Raw genomic sequence first — 20,627 nt, 5'->3', positions numbered from 1 at the left:
AGAAAAACTGGAGTAAAGGAGCAAGTAGAGTAAGGCAACATGAAGGATTGGAGAGAATGTCTTCCAGACGGATGGAAGAACATGTGTGAGGCACCTGGGTGAGAACAAGAATGTGAGTGTATTCCGATCTTGGTAAGTCAGTCTGACTGTTGTGCAGTAAGTGGGTAAGGCAGTGGGAGTTGGTGAGAGGGCCGGTGAGGCCACAGAGCTCTGGGTGAGGAGTCCAGATGTATTGGGGGTGCATTTGTAAGTTATTTGATCATTGAAAGTAAGGCAAATATGTTAATATTTGTTAATACAATTTTGTTAATACAATTTTTTATTAGGTAATTCTCACCATCTATTTTGAATTAATTATTGTGATAATGTTAAAAATATTAAGGGATAAGTTTTAAAATAATTAAAATACATTTAACAATCTATGATGAATGCTATTAGTGTGGACAAAGAAGAGGTGAAATTTTTACTTTTTTACATTCATAATTTTAAAATCTACATTTTAACTTATGTAGCTGGCTCTATATATAGGATAGTGTATCTGGGAATTGGAACACTACAAGTCATAAGTTGAGTATTTATTTAATCAAAATGCACTGAATATAAAGAGTGCACTATGTACCACAGTGTTGCTGACAGACGAAAGATTATTTCATGATTTCTATATGTAGATAAGTTTACTTGGCAGAAATGTAAACTAGGTGTCTTCCAAAAATAGTGGCAAAGATTAAGTGATTTCACAGTGGAGTAAAAGGGAACAAATTCTTTGGAAAGGCTTATAAATCTGAGTATATTTTGAATAATCCAATTTCAGGTGGTAATAAAGAAGAGAGAGAGAAATAAGAAGCAAATAATTACCTTGAGAAGATGACCATGGAACATTCACCTCTTATGAACGATTATGATATTTATGGCTAGATTGAATTCTGATAAATAATATGATCAACCGTTCCTGCTTCATGAAGAAATCTGAAACAATCCAGATTCATTAAGACGAAACAATCTCTTCAGTCAACACTAATGAGTTCTGACTCCATGTCAATCTTCGCATTAGGAAAAAAAATATATAGATATTTTAGTAAATTTATAACAGCATAGAACTTGGACAGTAAATTATTTTATGGTATCCCAGATATGACGCCTTGACTCTGACACTATAAAACTGAGGCCTTAGTATTCCCTCCTATACTTAGCTCCACTCCCATGCTTTGAAAAGTATTGTATATTTCAGTTCTTCATGGTGAATTTGGAAGGACCCCTTCACTCCTTATCACCTCTAGTCTTGCAACATGGCCTGCACAATGCTGAGAATAAAGCACTGTTTCCAAAATTTTACTTCTTCCAAACAAAGATCTTCATAATTTTTTGTCATATTTAGAAAATTCCCTGATACAGTAAATCTAATAATTCAAAAGAAAAAGTATGTCGTCTCAGAGTTCTTCAGGTTGACAAAATTCAGCTCTGCAGTCCTTCTGCTGGTCTTGAATATTCAGGCACTGGCAGTCAGTTTTTGACAGAGCCAGCTACATAAGTTAAAAAGAAGGTTTTAAAATTATGAAGAATTTTAGACAGCAACAGCAAAGCAGTTAACCAAGTACGGCACCCTTATAAGAACATGGCCTTGAGTGACTAAACAGGTCAAATGCCTATGAGACCAGTCCTGGATGTTGAAAGGGCTGGCATCATGTCATCTACAGGCTGGTCTGGGATGCTAGAAGTCCAGGACTTCTCCACATGGCCTCTATACATAGTCTTTCCCTGTGGTCTCTCAAGCAAGATCAAAGGACTTCTCACATGGCAGTTTAGGGCTTCCAGTGATAAGCATTCATAGGGAAGTTATCAGGTTTCTTAAAAACTAGTTTTAGAATAATCACTGTTGCTGTGTTCAGTTGGTTAATGCAGCCATCGGCCAGCCTAGATTCAATTCAAGGTCACACACGTTAGAAGCAGGTTTGTTAGGAGCCATAGGAAAACAGCTATCATATTCCTCACTTACTGAAACACAAGTATTATTCCCTGGCTTCTTTCAGGTCTATATGCAAATGTTACTTGCTCCGCAAGATAGTCTTTGGTCGTTCTAACTGAAAAGGTCTTCTTTCCCCAACATGTTGTATCAATAATGAAATAGATATTTGTCCCACTAGAATACAGTCTCTGTTAGGGTAAGAGCTTTGTCTTATCTACTACTGCATACCCAATGCTTAGAAGAGTGACTTATAGAAAATAAGTAATTAATATTCATTAAGTGAATTAATCAGTAAATCTTACATATCACAAATAAATGTGTATATGTATGTATTTCTCGAACTAGATCACTAGTGCCTACTTACACATGGCTTGGAAGGTAGAGTGGGAGATAACTCTTTACTCTGTCCCACAGAAACTGTGCAAGTATATATGGAGGGTTTCTGTTTGTATTTGCCTGGATAAAGATTGTATTATGGACTAAATTGTGTCCCCATTCCTCATTCATATGTTGAAGTCCTAATGTACAATGTGATGTTAGTTAGAAGCAAATAAATGTGTATATGTATGTATTTCTTCTCTCTCTCTCTCTCACACACACGCATCATCTATCATCTATCTCTATCTCCCACTTGGAAAATGTATGTAAAATAATAATTTAGGTTTCACTATAGTAGTTAGTAGTGATGCTGCTCTGGAGGACAAGAGTAAATTCAAGAACATTTTTCAGTTGGATGGCTGAATCTGATTTTGTATACCATATAGGTCTGTGCCTTACACTCTGAGTAGCTATGTCAGTTATGTAGCATAAAGACGGCTTTGTGATTCTCTTTATCATCATCCACATAAACAGGCTCTTTCTTGCTTTTACATAACAAATTTCCTCATTATATACTCCCTCATATACTGAAAGAGTCTGGTCTCTTTGTGTGTTTGTAGTGGTTACAGGATGGACTCTAAAGGAAAGACCACAGACGGGGTTAAAGGGAACAAGTGGCCACATATATACTTGTAGGACAATGTTGTAGAGAGGCTATTAATAAACAAGTTTTCTAAAAGGACATAAGATAATCATTGTAAGGAGAAAGAGAGCTCTCCCTATCACCCAGAGAGAATGAATAAATGGAAAAATTATAGAGAAAAAGCAAAATCTCACATGAGCACGGGTTACGCAGTTCACATATGTACACCTCCCCTAAAGATATCTATAGATGTGCCTCTGTTCTGGGACTCAGCATTACTCAGGGATGTTAATTTCCTAAGAGTTAGAGCTTAATTGATATGCTACATTTGGCTCTCTGCATTCATTTATTTGCTTAGTCTAACTCTTAAAATAATTCTTTGACTGAACAAGCAAATTGCTGTTTTCAATCAGCCTGTACCAAGTATGTAATATTGTCTTTGAGTAAATGTTGTTCAGGATATCAGATTCTGAAATAGGCTGGAAATTTAAAAAAAATACTTCAGCATCAATGTTTCTGAAGGATAATGATGACTAATAATATACTGTTCATTATATTATATTCCAAATAAAGTTGATATCCAATCGTATTTCTCACTTTCTGATAATCCTCAATCAAAAGCAAAATCATTATACTTTGAAACCTTCCTCAAATCACCTAACACAGGCCCAAATTTTGTAACAAGATATTACACACACACATACACACACACACACACACACACACACACACTGTACTAATGACACATTTGTATATGTCAAGAATAATTTATAGCAATTCATCATTTCCCATTAAAATTGTCCTTAATAACAATTCCTGAGTTGAGATTCAGAGTTAGTTATAATATCGACATCCATTATATTTCTATATAGATTTAAACCATATCTTTAAATGTTTACATATATGTATATGTCCAATTTTAATACCATTTTACACAAATACATATTAATTATCTTTTCTATAATATATTTCAAAAGCTACGTGTTCTATAATGAAAAACAATGAGAAATTAAGAACAGAGATGAACCCAATTAGCTTTATTAACCAAAGCTTAAGAAAGATGTTTCAAAATTATTTTAACATTTTAAAACTATTAAGTGCCAAAGAAAAGTTTTTGATATATGTGAAGTTATTTTTTTAAGGCAAGAAAAAGAGAAGAGATAAAAGGAAAGTTTGATCCAACATAAAAATTGATATTTAAAGTAATCAGGAACCCCGAGGCGAGACTAACTCGTCATGGGACGCTTGTCCAGTACTGCCATCATTCCCCTTTCCTCCTCATTTTATAGCTTTGATCTTCCAGGTAAAGTTTCTGTAAGAACTTGCCTTTTATATTCATTCTTATAACTTTTCCCTTTCAAATTTGATTTAGCTAACACTCATAAAAATACACATATAAAAATATATTCGCTCTTCATTAATGAACCCATTTAGTAAACATTTATTGACTACCTACCATTGTCAGAAAACAAACCTGATAATTGGTTTCTTAATTCTTAGGATCAGTGAAACCTACATGGAGTGAAAGATAAAGCTATGAGAAAAATATATATGCTATATAATAAAATATGGTATTATGGTATACATGTACTATATAATAATATAGCATATTAAAACACTATTAATACAGAATGTAAACTGATCACACTAAGTAAGTTAACATGTTTAAACAACTAGTCAAAAGCTATTCTTTAGGAATTTTTCAAAAAGTATTTAGATACAAACCCCTTTCACAAAATAAGAACTATTTAGTTTAAAGAAAGACTTTGAAAATATACAATGTGTTTAAAAGTTTCAATTTACAATAAAAGTGCATGCATGAGTCAGCTCATGGCAAATCCTGAGACTAAATGATGGAGAGAGTGTGGAGTCTTTCCTTTTGTGGTTCTTTCCTGTACTCATATAAGAACTTCCCGGTGATCATGAGAAATCCTTATGGATGATATTCAGCTACCCATTCACAAGCTTTAATAAATGATCTTCCCCCTCACCCCCCTGAAACGAAGGCTTGTTCTCGTGGGATAAATGGGTTTGAAATATTGTTGCTTTTATGGAAATTGCAGCCATTTCATCATGACACTTCAGTGAGGCAATATTTGTTACCTATTCACATTTATCTTTGGTTCTAAAGATCTTTCTGAGTTTGTAAGTGATAGATAAGAATCTTTCCAAATTTAATCAGTGAAATTCTCAATACTATTTAGAATGTACTTTACTGCATAGTTTTGATGTATTGCCTAAGAAAAGAAAATGTATTGGTGTAGTTTAATATGTCTTTTCAGAAGAGAATTTGAATTGGCTAGAAACTGTTTTGACATGTACTTGAAGACTATAAATGCTGCAAATGACAGCTTTTAATCAATGTGATGAATAGCAAAGGTCTGTAAATGTTATCAAATAATTTCTAAAAATGAAAACTAATTTTCCACTCCCACTGCTAGCAAATTTGTCAACCACAGTTTGGTAGAACCAAAACATTTGCCCTTTGAATCTGTGTGAACTCTCACAGTAAAATGATACATTATTTTGTTTTCAGATATACATTCATCTCATTCCTACTTTAGTATGTTTATGAAGTTCTAAGATAAGTTCTTGATTGAAAAATTTTGCAGTTGGAATAAAGATAAAAGTTTGTTGATTAAAGTTTTAGCTTTAGTATTGCTCTTTTTCTTTTCATATTTCTTTCTTACTATGCTCTAGAAGAACAAATATCTTTTATTTTCTTTCCATTTTCTTCATTTTGAGGTTATAAGAGCTAGTACGTGTAAAGAATATAAAACATTAAATTAGAATATAGTAAGTATTCAATAGCTCAGATGTTATAGAGAATGCATTAAGCATTAATGTGTTTTAATTTTATAATTTAAAAATATATAGTTTTTTTTTAATGACTCACGATTTTAGCATACAGTCTTGGTCAGTGATATTAAGTACCTACTATGTGCCATATGCCATGTATACCGAAATACTGCAGTGCACTGAGTGCACTGTAGGTATACCATGTATGTAAAGATGAATAAAATGCAATTGTATGTCCTAAGGAACTTATTCAGTGAGAGAATTGGATGTCTAAATGGTATTTTAAATTTTATTATAGTATTTGACGTCTAAGAAAGCTTCCTGAAGAAAATGGTTTGAGGACTGAGAAGAAGACCATTCCAAATAGAAAGAACATTCTGAAAAAAAGATACAAAGAAAAGAATGCAAACAATAATATAAATTTTAATATTTCCAAAGTATACAGTGTACAGTGTGATTTGATGGGGCATGGGTAAAAAATTCTGTTGAGCCATTCTAGCAAGGCTATGCTTAGGGCCATTGTAATTATCATTTTATTTTACTGCCGTGTTCTTCATTCATTTGTCTTTTGGTTCCTGTAGATCCCTGCTCATTTATCACCATTTTAAAAAGGCCTTTCCTGATCAACGTATATAATAAAAAATCTACTCCCCGCTCCTGATTTCTGTCTTTTATTATCATCCTGTTTTATTATTTTAAAGGTCCATAAAACTGTCAAACATATTGTGTTCTTAAATATTTGTTTTATTGTCTGTATTGCTTATATAATGAATGTTCCATTAAGGAATCTACTTTTTTCTGTTTATTGCAATATTACCAGTATCTAGAATACTGCCTCGCAAATGACAGGCACTCATAAAAATGTTCTTGAATTAATAATTTCACATTTATTCATTAATCAAAATTTAAATATTTCTCATTTATTCATTAATTAAAATTTAAATAAACTTGCATAACTGCCTATTTTAGTGGACACCTCTTCTATTTCCTTGTTAAATTTGCATTACTCAAAAACAAATAAATAAATAATAAATAAATTTGCATTACTTTTTCTAGATTAGAGGCTTCTTTTGTCCAATGATTACATTTACTGTTGAATCCTGACTATATAGATGGTACATAATAGGTGCTTAAAATATATATGATGGAAGAATAAATCTACAACCATCATTTTAAGGCTTTTGTTATAAACCCCTCTTCATCTGAATCTCAGTTTTGTATGTCTATGCTTTCTGCTCAGTCATCCCATGTCTTCTTTATAGACCCCTCTCTGAGAATCCTCTAAATGTAAAGGATTCTCAAGATCACATGCTAGGCCCCTTCCTATTCTGCACACACTTCCAAAATCTTTTCATTACTTTTAATTCTATGACAGTTTGTCTCAGGATATCTTTTAAAAAGCATTGATCATTAAAAAAATTCCGTTAATTTTGATTTGTAATTCAGTTTGTCATATGAATTTAAAATATTTGATAAAATTAGTGTAAATATTTATATTCTATCATGAGTAAAAAGTGAGTGACTACTACTCTGACATCAGCAACATGGCTGAATAAGATCCCTTATAGTTTCCATCCTCAACAACGGCAATTCAGCATCCACCCATGGAAAGAAGTGCCTTTGTGAGATCTAACACCATAAGCCAAGGAACCCAAGAGGAGTACTGCCCACTCATGTGTCAGGTAATATGCACACAAACCTCACCTCAGCTGTGGACCCTACAGTGGCTGTATACCAGCTCCAGCCCTCTTTAGTCACAGTCCTAGGCCTCTGGAGAACTCTGTCTTAGACAGTCTCCCATGGATAAAGGGCCTTTGTGGAAGTCCAGATTTCTAACAGAGAAGTTCTAGTACACCATGGAGCAAATACTATTACTAGTACTAGTACTACTACTACTACTAATAATAATAATAGTAAAATATTAGGATACATTTAAGAAGGTAGCAGGAGTAGTTTGACTTAACCTGCATTACAGATGACAAAAGCAAAAATAACAAGGGTGACTACGTCAAATTAAAAAGCTATGCACAGCAAAGGAAACCATAAACCATATAAAAAGGCAACCTACAGAATAGGAGAAAACATGTGCAAATCACATACCTGATAACAGGTTAATATCTAAAATATATGAGGAACTCATACAACTCAATGGCAAAAAAAATCAATCTGATTTAAAAATTGAAACTAAATAGACATTTTTCCAAAGGGGACCTATAAATAGCCAACAGGTACATGAAAAGATGTGCAAAATCACTAATCATCAGGGAAATGCAAATCAAAACCACAATGAGGTATTACCTCACATCTGCTTGAAGGACTTATCAAAAAAAGAGAAGAGATTACAAGTGTTGGTGAGTTTGCAAAGAAAAGAGAACCCTTGTGCACTGTTATGGGAATGTACATTTCTACAGCTACTATGGAAAGCAGTAGTGAGGTTCCTCAAAAAATTAAAAATAGAATGTCATATTATCCAGCAATCCCACTATGTATATCCAAAAGTAATGAAACCATTACCTTTTTGTACTGCAGATCCTGTGGAGATATCTGCACACCTATTTTCTTTGTAGTATTGTTCACTATAGCAAAGTTATAGCAACAACCTACATGCCATTTGACAAATGAATGGGTTAAGAAAATGTGGCATATAGAGAGAATGGAATGTTATTCAGTCATAAAAACAAAACAAAACAAAACAAAAACTATCCTACTCTTTGTGACAACATAAATGAAACGGATTGAGGTGGAGGATTTGCTAAGTAAAATAAGTTAGAGAGAGTCAAATACTGTATATTATCACTGATACATGGGGAAAAAGAAAGGTCAGACTCATAGAAACAGAGAGGTGAATGGTGGTTGCCAGAAGCTGGGGGTGAGGGAAATTAGCTGTTGGTCAAAGGATATAAACTTCTAGTATATGATAAGTGAGTTCTGGGCATCGAATACACAGAATGGTGATTGTATTTAACAATACTGTATTACACACTTGAAAGAAGAGATCTTAAACACTCTCACACAAGAACAACAACAAAAATGAAAATTAGATGAGGTGATAGAGGCTTTAGCTAACTTTACTGTGATAATTAAATCCGCATTGTATATCTTAAATTTACACAAGGTCATGTAAATTATATCTTAATAAAGTTTAAAAATAGCTATATTAGTTGACATGTACCTTTGTTTTAAACTTAGTGAAATTTGTATTTTAAAGAAATAGTAACATCATAGATTATATTTTACTATAACAAATATAATAAATGATATATATCATATGTATTGCCATTTGGATATATTTATGGCAATTACACGTATTCTAAAATTTGTTCTAATTGAAATGAGGGACAATTCTAATGAAAATACAAAACACTTTAATGTTCATATTAAAGTGTATGTGTATTGTATGATCTCTTTAAGGATATCAATATGAAACTTTTTTTCTTTCCTTATCCTAGATCCTCTCAACCTACTTTGGGTTTCCCTCTTTTCAAAAACATTCCTCTATATTGAGAAATAATTTATTCAGTTATTAGATTAATTACCTCTCTCTTTTCTTCCTTACACCAATTTTAACCATAGCTACAATTCCAAAATAAATTATTTTATCATAATGATAGCCAGCATTATCTAGAGCTTACTGTGCCTGTGTTCTAGACACTATTCTGAGGACTTCATAGATAAGAATTTCTTTAATCCTCACAGCAACATAATGAGTTTCCTAGAGAAACTGATGCAAGAAAGATTATAAAACTTTCTTAATATCACACAAGCCATTAAGTAGAATCAGGTATAAAACTAAGCCATCTGCTCTTGGCCATAGCAAACTGCTTCTCCACATGACATGTGCTGTCCATATAGTTTTGGCTTTTACTCCAAAACCACTCAGTGTTTATTACTACATAATTTGCCTGATTCCTAAAATACAGACCAAAAATAAACTGTGAGGCTGTAAAGCTGAACACAGAGAGATGTGGCTGCTCCCTGGGATAAATGAGAAATGCTATTCTCAGGAGGTTAATTATTGCAAATTAGGAGCTTTCAGTAGTCTGGAAGCATCAGGAAAGAAATAGTAGATTAGTACTGATAAAGTCTCATGGGCTCTGATGGGAAGCGCTTTATGTTGGCACTAATGAAAAACTCAGAAGCAACCATCCTTCAGATGCTTAGAAATTTCAGTTTTCAGCATATTAAGAATTCAGTCAAACAAGACTCAAAAGAGCTTTCGGATTACCATAATTGAGTGAAAGGAGACTCTTGAATATGGACCACAACTTTAGGGAAATCATTCTCTTTTTTAAATGCATTTTTCTGAGGATCATGTATTTGTACCTAATTAGAACATATATATTTTTACTATTTTAAAATTAAATTTTGATTAGAAAAGAGAAATGACCATATCAATAACTATGGATATTTTATATGTTCACACTTTCTACCCAAGTCAGGCACTTTGAGATAATGAAATAAGAGTATGTATGATTCCCAAGGTGCAGTGAGCCTTCACTGTTCTCTCTCTATGAGCAGTCTTTCCCCAACATGAACGAAAGCAAAACAAACCTAACTTTCTTTACACATAGCTTTATGGAAAATTATCAGCATTAGAAGATTATATCTTTAGTATAATTTTTTACTACCCATATTTAAAAATTTTGTATGGCCTTAAGGGTAAAGTTTTACTCATTTTGGACAGCTACAAATTCAGACATAAATTATAATGAATAAATTGTTAATCTAAACTACTAGAAATAGAGAAATGCTACCTCATTAATGGCACTGATCATTTATATAAACTTTTTTTCTTTCCTTACTTAAAAGTTTTTGTGATTATTTTTTAATTAAAAAGTAACACATGCTTTTTATAGAGCAAGAAGGATATACAGAATAGTAGCATGTAAATATTCACCAGCAAAACAAGATCACTTGTTTAAAAGATTGTGCATTTTCATCTAGCCTTTTCTTTCTTTACAATTTTATTTATAAGGTGTATCAAATGTTATATCCGTATTTTAAAAAACACTGTAACATAAGCATTTTATGTCTGAGTAATTATTTGTAAATACTAAAATGACATTAAGTATCTCGTTAATCCAAGAAAATTGGAAGAAATATGTATTAGAGAAGTATAAACAATAAAAGGAAATAATTTATGTTCTGTAATTTTGATAAATCAATTTTTCTTATTCAAAAAATATAGAAAATGAGGGAAAGAAAATTAATTACCCATAATCTCACTATCTGGAGCCAACAATCTAAAACTAATACCATCTAAAATAAATTATATTTTGTGTCTATGTATCTATCTGTGTGCATTCTTTTCTCTCATAGTGTATACAATTTAGACATCTTAAAATGAATCCTCGTTTATTTTAATCCCACATTATATCATTTTTAGTTTTGTTGAATTATTTAATTAAATTGAAAGTACATTCCTTATATACGATTTGTTAGATTCTTGACATCCATCAACATTATTAATCCTCAAACCAAAACTATTATCCTCTTTTTACAAAAAAAAGAAATCTAGGCTGAGGAGAATATTAAATTGACTGAGTTACGAAACTGAATGAGCCATAATTCTATAGTGGGCTATAGAATCTAAAATTTTAACCTGTTCACATCAGCACACTGCCTGCCTTTGATGTATCAGGCAACACATGAACACTATTTACTGTTGAATATTTAATTGCTTACAGTCTTATATTAAAGAGATCATGAATCTCTGTCAACATTTTTTCTTTTCATTATTTATGTTATATTTGTAGAATTGCTACATAAAATGTATAACTTCTTTATGGTTCTTGGTTTATTGGTTCATACTTTCCAGGAAATAGTATCTGTGTAACACACCAAGTAACAATGTGCTAGAGGGACCATTTTATAGAGAGATAGGCAGCTAGTTGCCCTCCCAAAATTCTTTACTGCTTTCTTCTATAATATTAAACATTTAAAAAGCACATAACTGATCAGCTAAAATGTTTGTTTCCCAGCCTCTCTTTAAACTAGGTGTGCCCATATGACAGGGTTGTGGCCAATGGGTTATAAGCACAAATGATGTTTGATACTTGAAGACCAAGCTTCTAAAAAGAAAGAAGCGTGCCTTTCTTCTTTCCCCATTCTACAAATTGTAATGCTAAAGTAATGGTGTACCATCATTAATCAGTGGGCAAAGGCAAACCCTAGAGATGACAACAGAATAGTCAGATGGAAAGATCTTGGGTTCGTTAAGATTTAACTTGGCATCCAGCCCTAAACCACTGTTAAGTGGTTTGTATGTGTGTGTGCATTTTGTTGGCCAATATATTTTATATTTTTTATTCTCTCGTAGTGGTAAAGCCTGAGTTGCACGTGTGCGTGCATACACACACACACACACACATTATATGCTTGTAAGTTTGCTTACAATCATTTTTCTTTTTCTAATTTGTCACTATGGCATCTGATTATTTATCTGATTACTAATGATTATCCAAATGCTTTTCATTACTTGAATTTTTCATTTTTGAATTACTCATTTTTGCATCTTGCTTGTTTAACATTTATCTCCCAGATTTACAATAAAAGAATATTCTACCCACTTTATTTGTGTTGGTAATTATTTTTTTTCATAATATAGTACTACATCAAAACAAAACAAATTGAAGATACACATTAAGCCTATGGAATAATAACAAATGACCTAAGCTATTTTTTCCATTTTAGCCCTCCTTATATATTTACATTATGTGGGAGTTTCCAGACTGTATATATATATATATATATATTTTTTTTGATTACCAATATAAAACAGGGACAAGAAATTTTCAATATTAAGGAAACAGAAAACAACATTCTAGAATTATTTAGAATTTATGTGTCAATTGAATCAATTTGGACTTATCAGAGTCACAGTAAGTCTGATTAGTATTATTGGGAAGGCAGTCTTGTGCATGGAGTCTTTCAGCCACCACCTGGCTATGTAAGCATGGGCCTTGAGCCTGGAATACTTCTTTATCAAGAGATAAAGAGACTACACACAGACTACACATAAGTCTGTGCCAGACTTATCACCTTGTGTGGGAATATCTTTCCCTGGTTCAGCTTAATGAATGCTCTCTTGTCTCTGCTTGAAGCATGTGTCCTATGGCACATGGCCATCTCCACTGTTATACCTGTCTTCGGCAGAGAGGAGACAGGTTCCTTTCTACTGTGGCACAAGAGGGGTACATGTAAGCAAATTGCCCTATGTCAACCTTTTGGAGAGACACACTGGCTGTGTGGGACCAACACCCATTCTTGAAACTGATCTTGCTCTTTCTCTTCCCTATATAAGTAAAACCTTACTCCATCCAATACTTCACAGTGTTGTGTTCATTTTGGTGATTCCAATACCAAGATGCAGTGGGTAGAAGTGCTTGGATTTCTAATCTTGGTGGCTGGCATTGTGATGAGCTTTGCTATCCTCTCCGTAGATGGAGTCCTCCCCTGGGATTGGTAACTGGTACATGATGCTCTACTCCTTTGGAATTGATAACCAGTTCAGGGCACTCTGCTCAATAATTGTCCCCAAATAGTCTGTACAAATCTGACAGAATATAGGGTGATTGCTAACATCAAATACAAATATGTTGGTAGATGTCATAAAAAATAGGAATAAATTTGCTTCTAATCTCAATGGTTGAAATGCTCAAGAAGTCTTTTATTTTACGCTAATGAATGTGTCTTTGTGTGTTTCTGCCTTTAATGTTTAGAGAGATGTCTATATAGTTTCTTTGCACCATCTTGTAGTTCTCATGTAACAAGTAGAATGCATAGTCTTTTTTCTTTTTTTTTACTTTTTAAAAATTAAGTTTATTGGGGTAACATTGGTTAATACAGTTATATAATTTTCAGGTGTACATTATAATTTGACATCTGTGTATTCTATTTAGAATGCATAGTCTCATATGGAATAATAGTTGACTCATTTTTCATTTGGACAACCTAATGAACAACCTATGACTCTCTTCAGATTTTACTTGTGTAATACATTCCTGCAAGCATTTTTTTGAAATAAATATGTATTTCAACTTTAATTTTTATGTGGAAGTTAATAAAAGGCAAGAAAATAGAGTGCAACTACAATAGTATGGCCTATATCCTTACATATAGACAACAACAAAATATTCACAGAAGATGAAAGACCCCCATGTCTCTAGCATAACCGGGAATTGAAGGAGATAACATTTACCTTAGGCAACAAACTTTATCTTATCCTGTTATTGTCTTTCTTCTAATTCAGAGCCTCAACTCAACTAAACCATAGTGATATTCTGACCTATCCTTAAAAATTTTGTTAATCTATTGTGTGATTGACACAGTCTAGGCCCTCAGCAATTGTGCAGTCAGAAAAAAAAGTAGTCCAGTGACTAAAAAGCAGTTTAAATTTGACTTTATATACATGTGTTCATGAAATATTCTAGACTGAATTCAGCGAAAAAAAATGAAAATAAAAATTACATTCTTTAGCTTTTTTTAAATCTATTTTTGTCAAATCCCACAGATGCTTCTGAATAGTGCTCTCTCAAAATCCCTCAAAAGTTTACCCCATAGCCTTAGCCTGAATTTTTTTTCATCTTTCATTTTCATTTTCTTCTTCATTGTTGTCATCCTCTACCCATTCTCCCAAATATCCATCACAAAACACAAAGAACCTGTCTGACATGGGGAAAGTAACAAAGAAACAAATAAATGAACAGCCTACACTGAGGGAAAAACAGAACAAAATGCTCTTTAATGGAAAGGAAGAAAATATCTGGTACAGTTCATATATTAGTAAATGTTCTGACCTACTGATTACGTATATTAATATCTATGTGCAGTGGAGTTTTAATGTTTAAAGAAACATTTTTATTTTATCAATTCTATTTGCAAAAAGTTTTCAAAATTTATAAAATTTTGTATCTACATGTAGATATTCCATTGCAAAAATTTGAAAACATTTTTAATCCCCTTTATTTTAACATATAACTTTTGCTTATCAATCATATATTTATGTAACTTGTATATAAAATGAAATCACTTTTTAACATGTGTATTCACTTAACTGAATGATTCAATTAGCTGAATAATTGTTCACTTTGCTAGAGTGACCCCTGCATACAAGCACAGAATCTCTCCCTTAAAATTATATTTGGTAGACTCTGCGAATATCAGTCTGAGACCATGTCCTATGCTGCATTTAAGTGAATCCTCTCATAATCAATCATATTCAATACTTAAAAGCATCCCTCTCTTCCCTAGAAACCCTGAGATTTAAAGTCATAAGGATCTGTAAGGACTTGCCTCTATGGACTGTGATGTTGTATCTACATGTAGATATTCCATGAGAAAAACAAACTGTCACCATGTTGGGAAGAATCTCTTCAAAGGTTACTGATCCTGCATTCAGCTATCACAGTGAAGAAAAATTCAGATGGATTTATGCTTCCCATGTGAAGCCAGAAGCACAGGACTTGACTGTGGTTTCCACAAAGTAACTGGTATCAGTTCAGAACTGATACTGTTACTAAACTCAAAGGAAAAGAAGTATTCTAGAGAACATATTACTTGTCTTTTACACTGTCTTGCTGTTATATTCACAGTGAGGTTATTTCAATTACTTTAAGAATACCTTGTGTTAGAAAAACATTATTTGTTACATTGTTTTCTTTTTTAAATTACATTTATTGGGGGGACTGGTTAATAAAATTATATAAGGTTCAAGTGTACAATTCAATAATGCATCATCCATATATTACATTGTGTGTTCACCACCCAAAGTCAAATCTCCTTCTATCACCATATATGTTACCTCCTTTACCCCTATCTACCTCTGCCCCTTCCCCTTTTCTCTCCGTTCACTAAACTATTGTCTGTGTCTATGAGTTTTTGTTTGTGTTGTTCATTTGTTGCTTTCAGTTTTATAACCCACATATGAATGAAATCATGTTTCTCAATTTTTTTCTTCCAAACTTATTTTGCTTAGTATGATAATCTCAAGCTCCATCCATGTTGTTGCTAATGGCAATATTTCATCTTTTCTTATGGCTGAGTAATATTCCATTGCACTATGTATCACATCTTTATCCAGTTATCTACTGAAGGACACTTTGGTTGTTTCCATGTCTTGGTTACCAAGATTAATGGTGCAATGAACATTGGGATGCATATATCTTTAAGAATAAATGTTTTCAAATTTTTGCAGTAGATACCGAAAGAGAGAGTGCTGGGTCATATGGCAATTTTATTCTTTATGAGGAAACTTCATGCTGTTTTCCATAGTGGCTGTACCAATTTATGTTCCTCCCAGCAGTATATGAGGTTTCATTTTCTCCCACAACCTCTCCAACACTTGTTATTGTCTTGTTGATAATAGCCATTCTTACAGGTGTGAGGTGGTATCTCATTATGGTTTTGATTTGCATTTCCCTAACAGCTACTGAAGTTGAGCATCTTTTCATGTTTGTTGGTAGTTTGTATGTCTTCTTGGGAGAAGTGTCTGTTCGGGTCTACATTATGTTCTCTCTCTGTCCTCCCAGTACTGGCTCCCACCATCTCATTTCTACTCAGCTCTAAATTGTCCCACCGATGTAAACAGGGCAGGGACTTCTAAGTCCAACAATCTTATTAATGATAGAATTAAAGAGAGATCATCTTCATTAGTCATTTTTGATAATAACAAACTAAAAGTAACTAATATGCATCAGTCACTCAAGCACAAATGTGAAATAAAGTTTTAACTGGACCGATGGGCAGGATGATGTAAAAAGTCTTATTAAAAGAAAAACAAAAACCTGGTATTGTAAGATAGAGAATGTAGAAGACAGTCTCATATTATTTGATTACCTTTAGGATGCAAGTTCTCTCCAATCCAGTATAGGTTGATAAATAAACGTGAATGCCTGTTATTCATGGAGATTTAGCTATTACAATAGTGTAAATATTTAGAACTGATGCCAAAAAATAAAAACATCTGTAGATTGGGTTTGTCCTCGAGCCTTAAAACTACTAAAACTATATACATTAAACACTAAAATTTCTGTCTACCTTTCAACATGTGCCTCATGATAATATTTTTATACCAAGTGACAGCCGCAGATGTCATTGCATTTTACATCTGGGAAAAATAATTTGCTAAAATAGAGCAATTACTAAAGGGCCTAGAGTATCATATAAATGTGATTGTACTTATATAATTCTCTAAAACTCAGAAGAAATTTATTGGGCCTTACATGTACTCTTAACTAAAAATTTAGATTATCAAGATCCAGAATTAAGTTACTCCTTAGGCCTAGATGGGGAAAGACTTCATAAGGATCTTCCAAATGATATTTAGGTGGTTAATCATTGAAAACACAAGCAATAAAGATATCACAACAATTTGTAAAATTCAAGTATGACTAAAAAAATTGTTGCCCATTGCTAAAAATCTTATTTAACCATTGGTCATAATTCTCAGGTTATTCCCCCAAAGCAAATAATATACTGACTTTTAAAAAAAATCAATAATTCTGTTATTCTACCATAATTCTGATAATTGTTTTGCTTCGTATTTTACTTGGACTTGCTGGATATTTAGATGGCTGCAATTTGTCCAGAGAAAGATAGAAACAGCAAGGGAGGTAATTATAAAATTATAATGTTTCTATTTTTATAGTAATACAGGAAGGAGATTATAAAGGCAAATAAGAATTAAAAATAAAAGGCTTAATTATCTCTGTTGAAACTAAGAGAAGAGACCCGCCTCCCAACCATTTCCCTTTACTTAGAGCACTTGCTTGAGATAACATGTAACTTTAAATTTTTTCTGTGTCTCTTTGAAATGTATATAAATTGTTCTAAAACTAATTAGGTTCTCGCCAGCCAAAAGACCCAGGAATGTCTTTCTCAAGGATCTGGGAACCATCTCCTTGAGAAGGAATCTTTTCCTAGTTTTTTGGGAAGGTAGGAACCTAACTCTACCAGGTGCCTCTCTCCAAGTTGCAAAACTAGCTGTCATCACAAAATATGAGAAGTTTATTTTTCTTATGAATAATGCCAATTAGCTAACACAAGTGGTCACCCCAATTACCACATGTGTGTAAGATGAACTTGGTGTGACAAATAGTGTTGTCAAATCCTCTTACCTGAAGACTGGTCATTATTTTTATTTGGAGAACATTTATGTAATGGGTAGTATCTTATTGGCTATAGAAAAAGGTGCAATTTCTCTCTGTCCACAGTCTCTATAGTGGATTGCCTGCGATGTGCAACTACATTCTGGTTTATACTTATTCAATAATAAAATTGTTTTCTTTCTCTTCTAACTTTGTGGAGAGGCTTTTAAGGTTAGAAGGAGATTTTGTTTTTATTTCCTCAACACACCTAAACTGCCTTAAGATATTAACAGTAACTATTCTGATGTTCACTCCCTCATTGAAATTGGGGATTTAGATTTTTCCTTCATCTTCCACTCAAAACTAGTTGCAAATCTAAAAATGTACACAGAATGACTACCTTGTGATCTATGAATATAACAATGCTTTTATTCATGAAAATAGTATTTCTTAAAGCTAAAATGTAATTTTTTTCTCCTTTAAAGGATTTTAAATCACTAAAATGTAATACTAGTGTGCTCCCTATTTCCAATAAATTAAATTATGGAGGGACATGTTGATTGTAAATTTGGAAAAAGATTTCATTTGAATCGAAAAAAATACATATATCCCTATATAATATTGTTATTCTTAAAAGCTTATAACTAAACATAATCTTTAATAGCAAATCCAACAGTAAAAACTGAACAAAATTAAGACACTAATAAGAATAATAGTAGATAATGAACAACATTGTTAACAAAAAGAAACATTTTCATCTGTATCTGTATCTGTATGATTTATTAAAATATACTTTATATATATAACAAAGAAGTTAGTCTTGAGATATGTTTCTAAATTAGATTTTCGTTTCTTATTTATTTATCCAAAAAGTGATAAGTCTGTCCTTGTAAATCCTATTTATCTCATGTATTTTTATAGTATGTTCTAAAGAAATACAGGAAAAAAGTATGCCAAAAACCATTCAGTGGATTATATATTTGACTTAGATATATGTATGAATAATATTTCCAATGAATTTCAATGTATCATAAGTTCTGAGAAAAGTGTTCCAATTTTAAAAATAAATAGCTGCTGGTCTCAGTATAATTTAATATAAGCTATGCTTCTTTTTCATTTTATTTTAATTCTTTTCTTGATGCTTTTAGATGACCTTTGGCAAGTAACTCAATTTTCTGTGCATTTTCCACTTTCCTTTAGTAAGTATTTTCTGCTTCTCTTGAAAGCAGACAAATATCATACTAAATGTTTTCTTCATTCATTCATTCATTATTTATGTATTCATTTTTAAGCTAAAATGTATTAAACGTACATAAAATGTCACATGTTGTTCTAGATACTTTTTCATCTCCATTTGGGTATCTAATTGACATCACAAATTCAAACAGTCCAACATTTATACCAAAACTGCTCCTTCTCTAACATTAATTTTTTAAAGTAAAACTTTGTTTCATGTTATTGAATGATACTTGCAAATGCCTAGTTTTCCCAGCTATAAACCTGAAGTCATAATTTCCCCTGTGTTCTATGTATTATCAAGTTCTGCCTATTTGAACTCCTAAATAATTTGAATCTCCTTGCTTTTCTGCACATTCACTCATACCAATATATACCATTCCACCTAGGTTCTCCCTAAAAAGATGTGTTTTTCTCTTAGATTTTTTCCTAAATGCATCCTTCTCTCATTTGGTTTGCTTGCTGCTGCAGCCCACGTGTCATGTATACAATGCAAATGCATATGCTTCCCTCAGCACACTTTTTAAAAATTTTGACAGCTTTCTATTGATATATAGGTAGGATAAAGACTATCATCTTAAAATGAATTAGAAGACAATGTATGATTTGACCCTTACTCATTTCACTTTTGACATTATTTCCAATACTGCCCCCAGCCCATTATCCATCCTACATTCTTTCTGACATTTTTCACTGTTCCTCAAATAATTCATATCTCCCTTCTTCTTAAGGACATTCTGCTATGAGTTTTTCTGTTCTGGGAATGAACTTTCCCCACTTTTCCTCACCTTCCCAATTGGCACAAATCCTTTAGAGTTCAATCCATCCATCATCTCACTGAGAAAGCTTTATTCTTATCTCTAGGCTTAAGTCATGCCCTGTGGTATATGCTCTCATAGCACTTCTAATTTTCTCAAACATCATTGATTGGCATTTAAAAAAAATTGTTGTAATCACTTCTTTGATTTATCTCTTTTTCTAGACTAGAAGTTCAAAAAAGTGCTTCCTTGTCTTGTTCGTAGCTATAAACGCAGTCACAAGTTTAGTGCCTTGCACACAGTAGGTAGTCAGTAAATGTATGGTAAATAAATGAATATATGATATAATATTTAATTTATTCTTATTTTACATTTTCAGCTATAAACCCATATAGTGCACTTCATTCGTCTTCAAATAAATGCATAAAGAAATATAGATAGGAGAGACAAATAAAATAGTAATATTTTCTCTATTTTATGCTTTTATTTCTTATAACTTTAAAATTTGCTAGTATCTCTCTTGCTTTTTTCTCCTCCCTCTTAATGCCTATATTTATGGTGTGTAACCGCAGGGACATAAAAGAGAATGTGATTATAAGAGTGCAAAATAAAGGCTTCACCTCTGTTTGAGCAACTAAATGGGTGATCTAATGCCTTCCTATTATACAGATGAATCTACACATAGTAATTGGTTTATTTCATTTTCTGAATTGAATATTTATTTTACTGAGCAAACCATTTGATAGTTTTAACAAATCAATGAAGTCAAAACATTTAAACCATGTTTTAATGAAAGCAGAATCTAATACAAATAAAGCCTTTTC

Source organism: Pteropus alecto, unplaced genomic scaffold (assembly GCF_000325575.1).
Source record: "Pteropus alecto unplaced genomic scaffold, ASM32557v1 scaffold5, whole genome shotgun sequence".
NCBI lineage: Eukaryota > Metazoa > Chordata > Mammalia > Chiroptera > Pteropodidae > Pteropus > Pteropus alecto.
The sequence above is the reverse complement of the archived record's forward strand: the minus strand, read 5'-3'. Positions refer to the sequence as shown.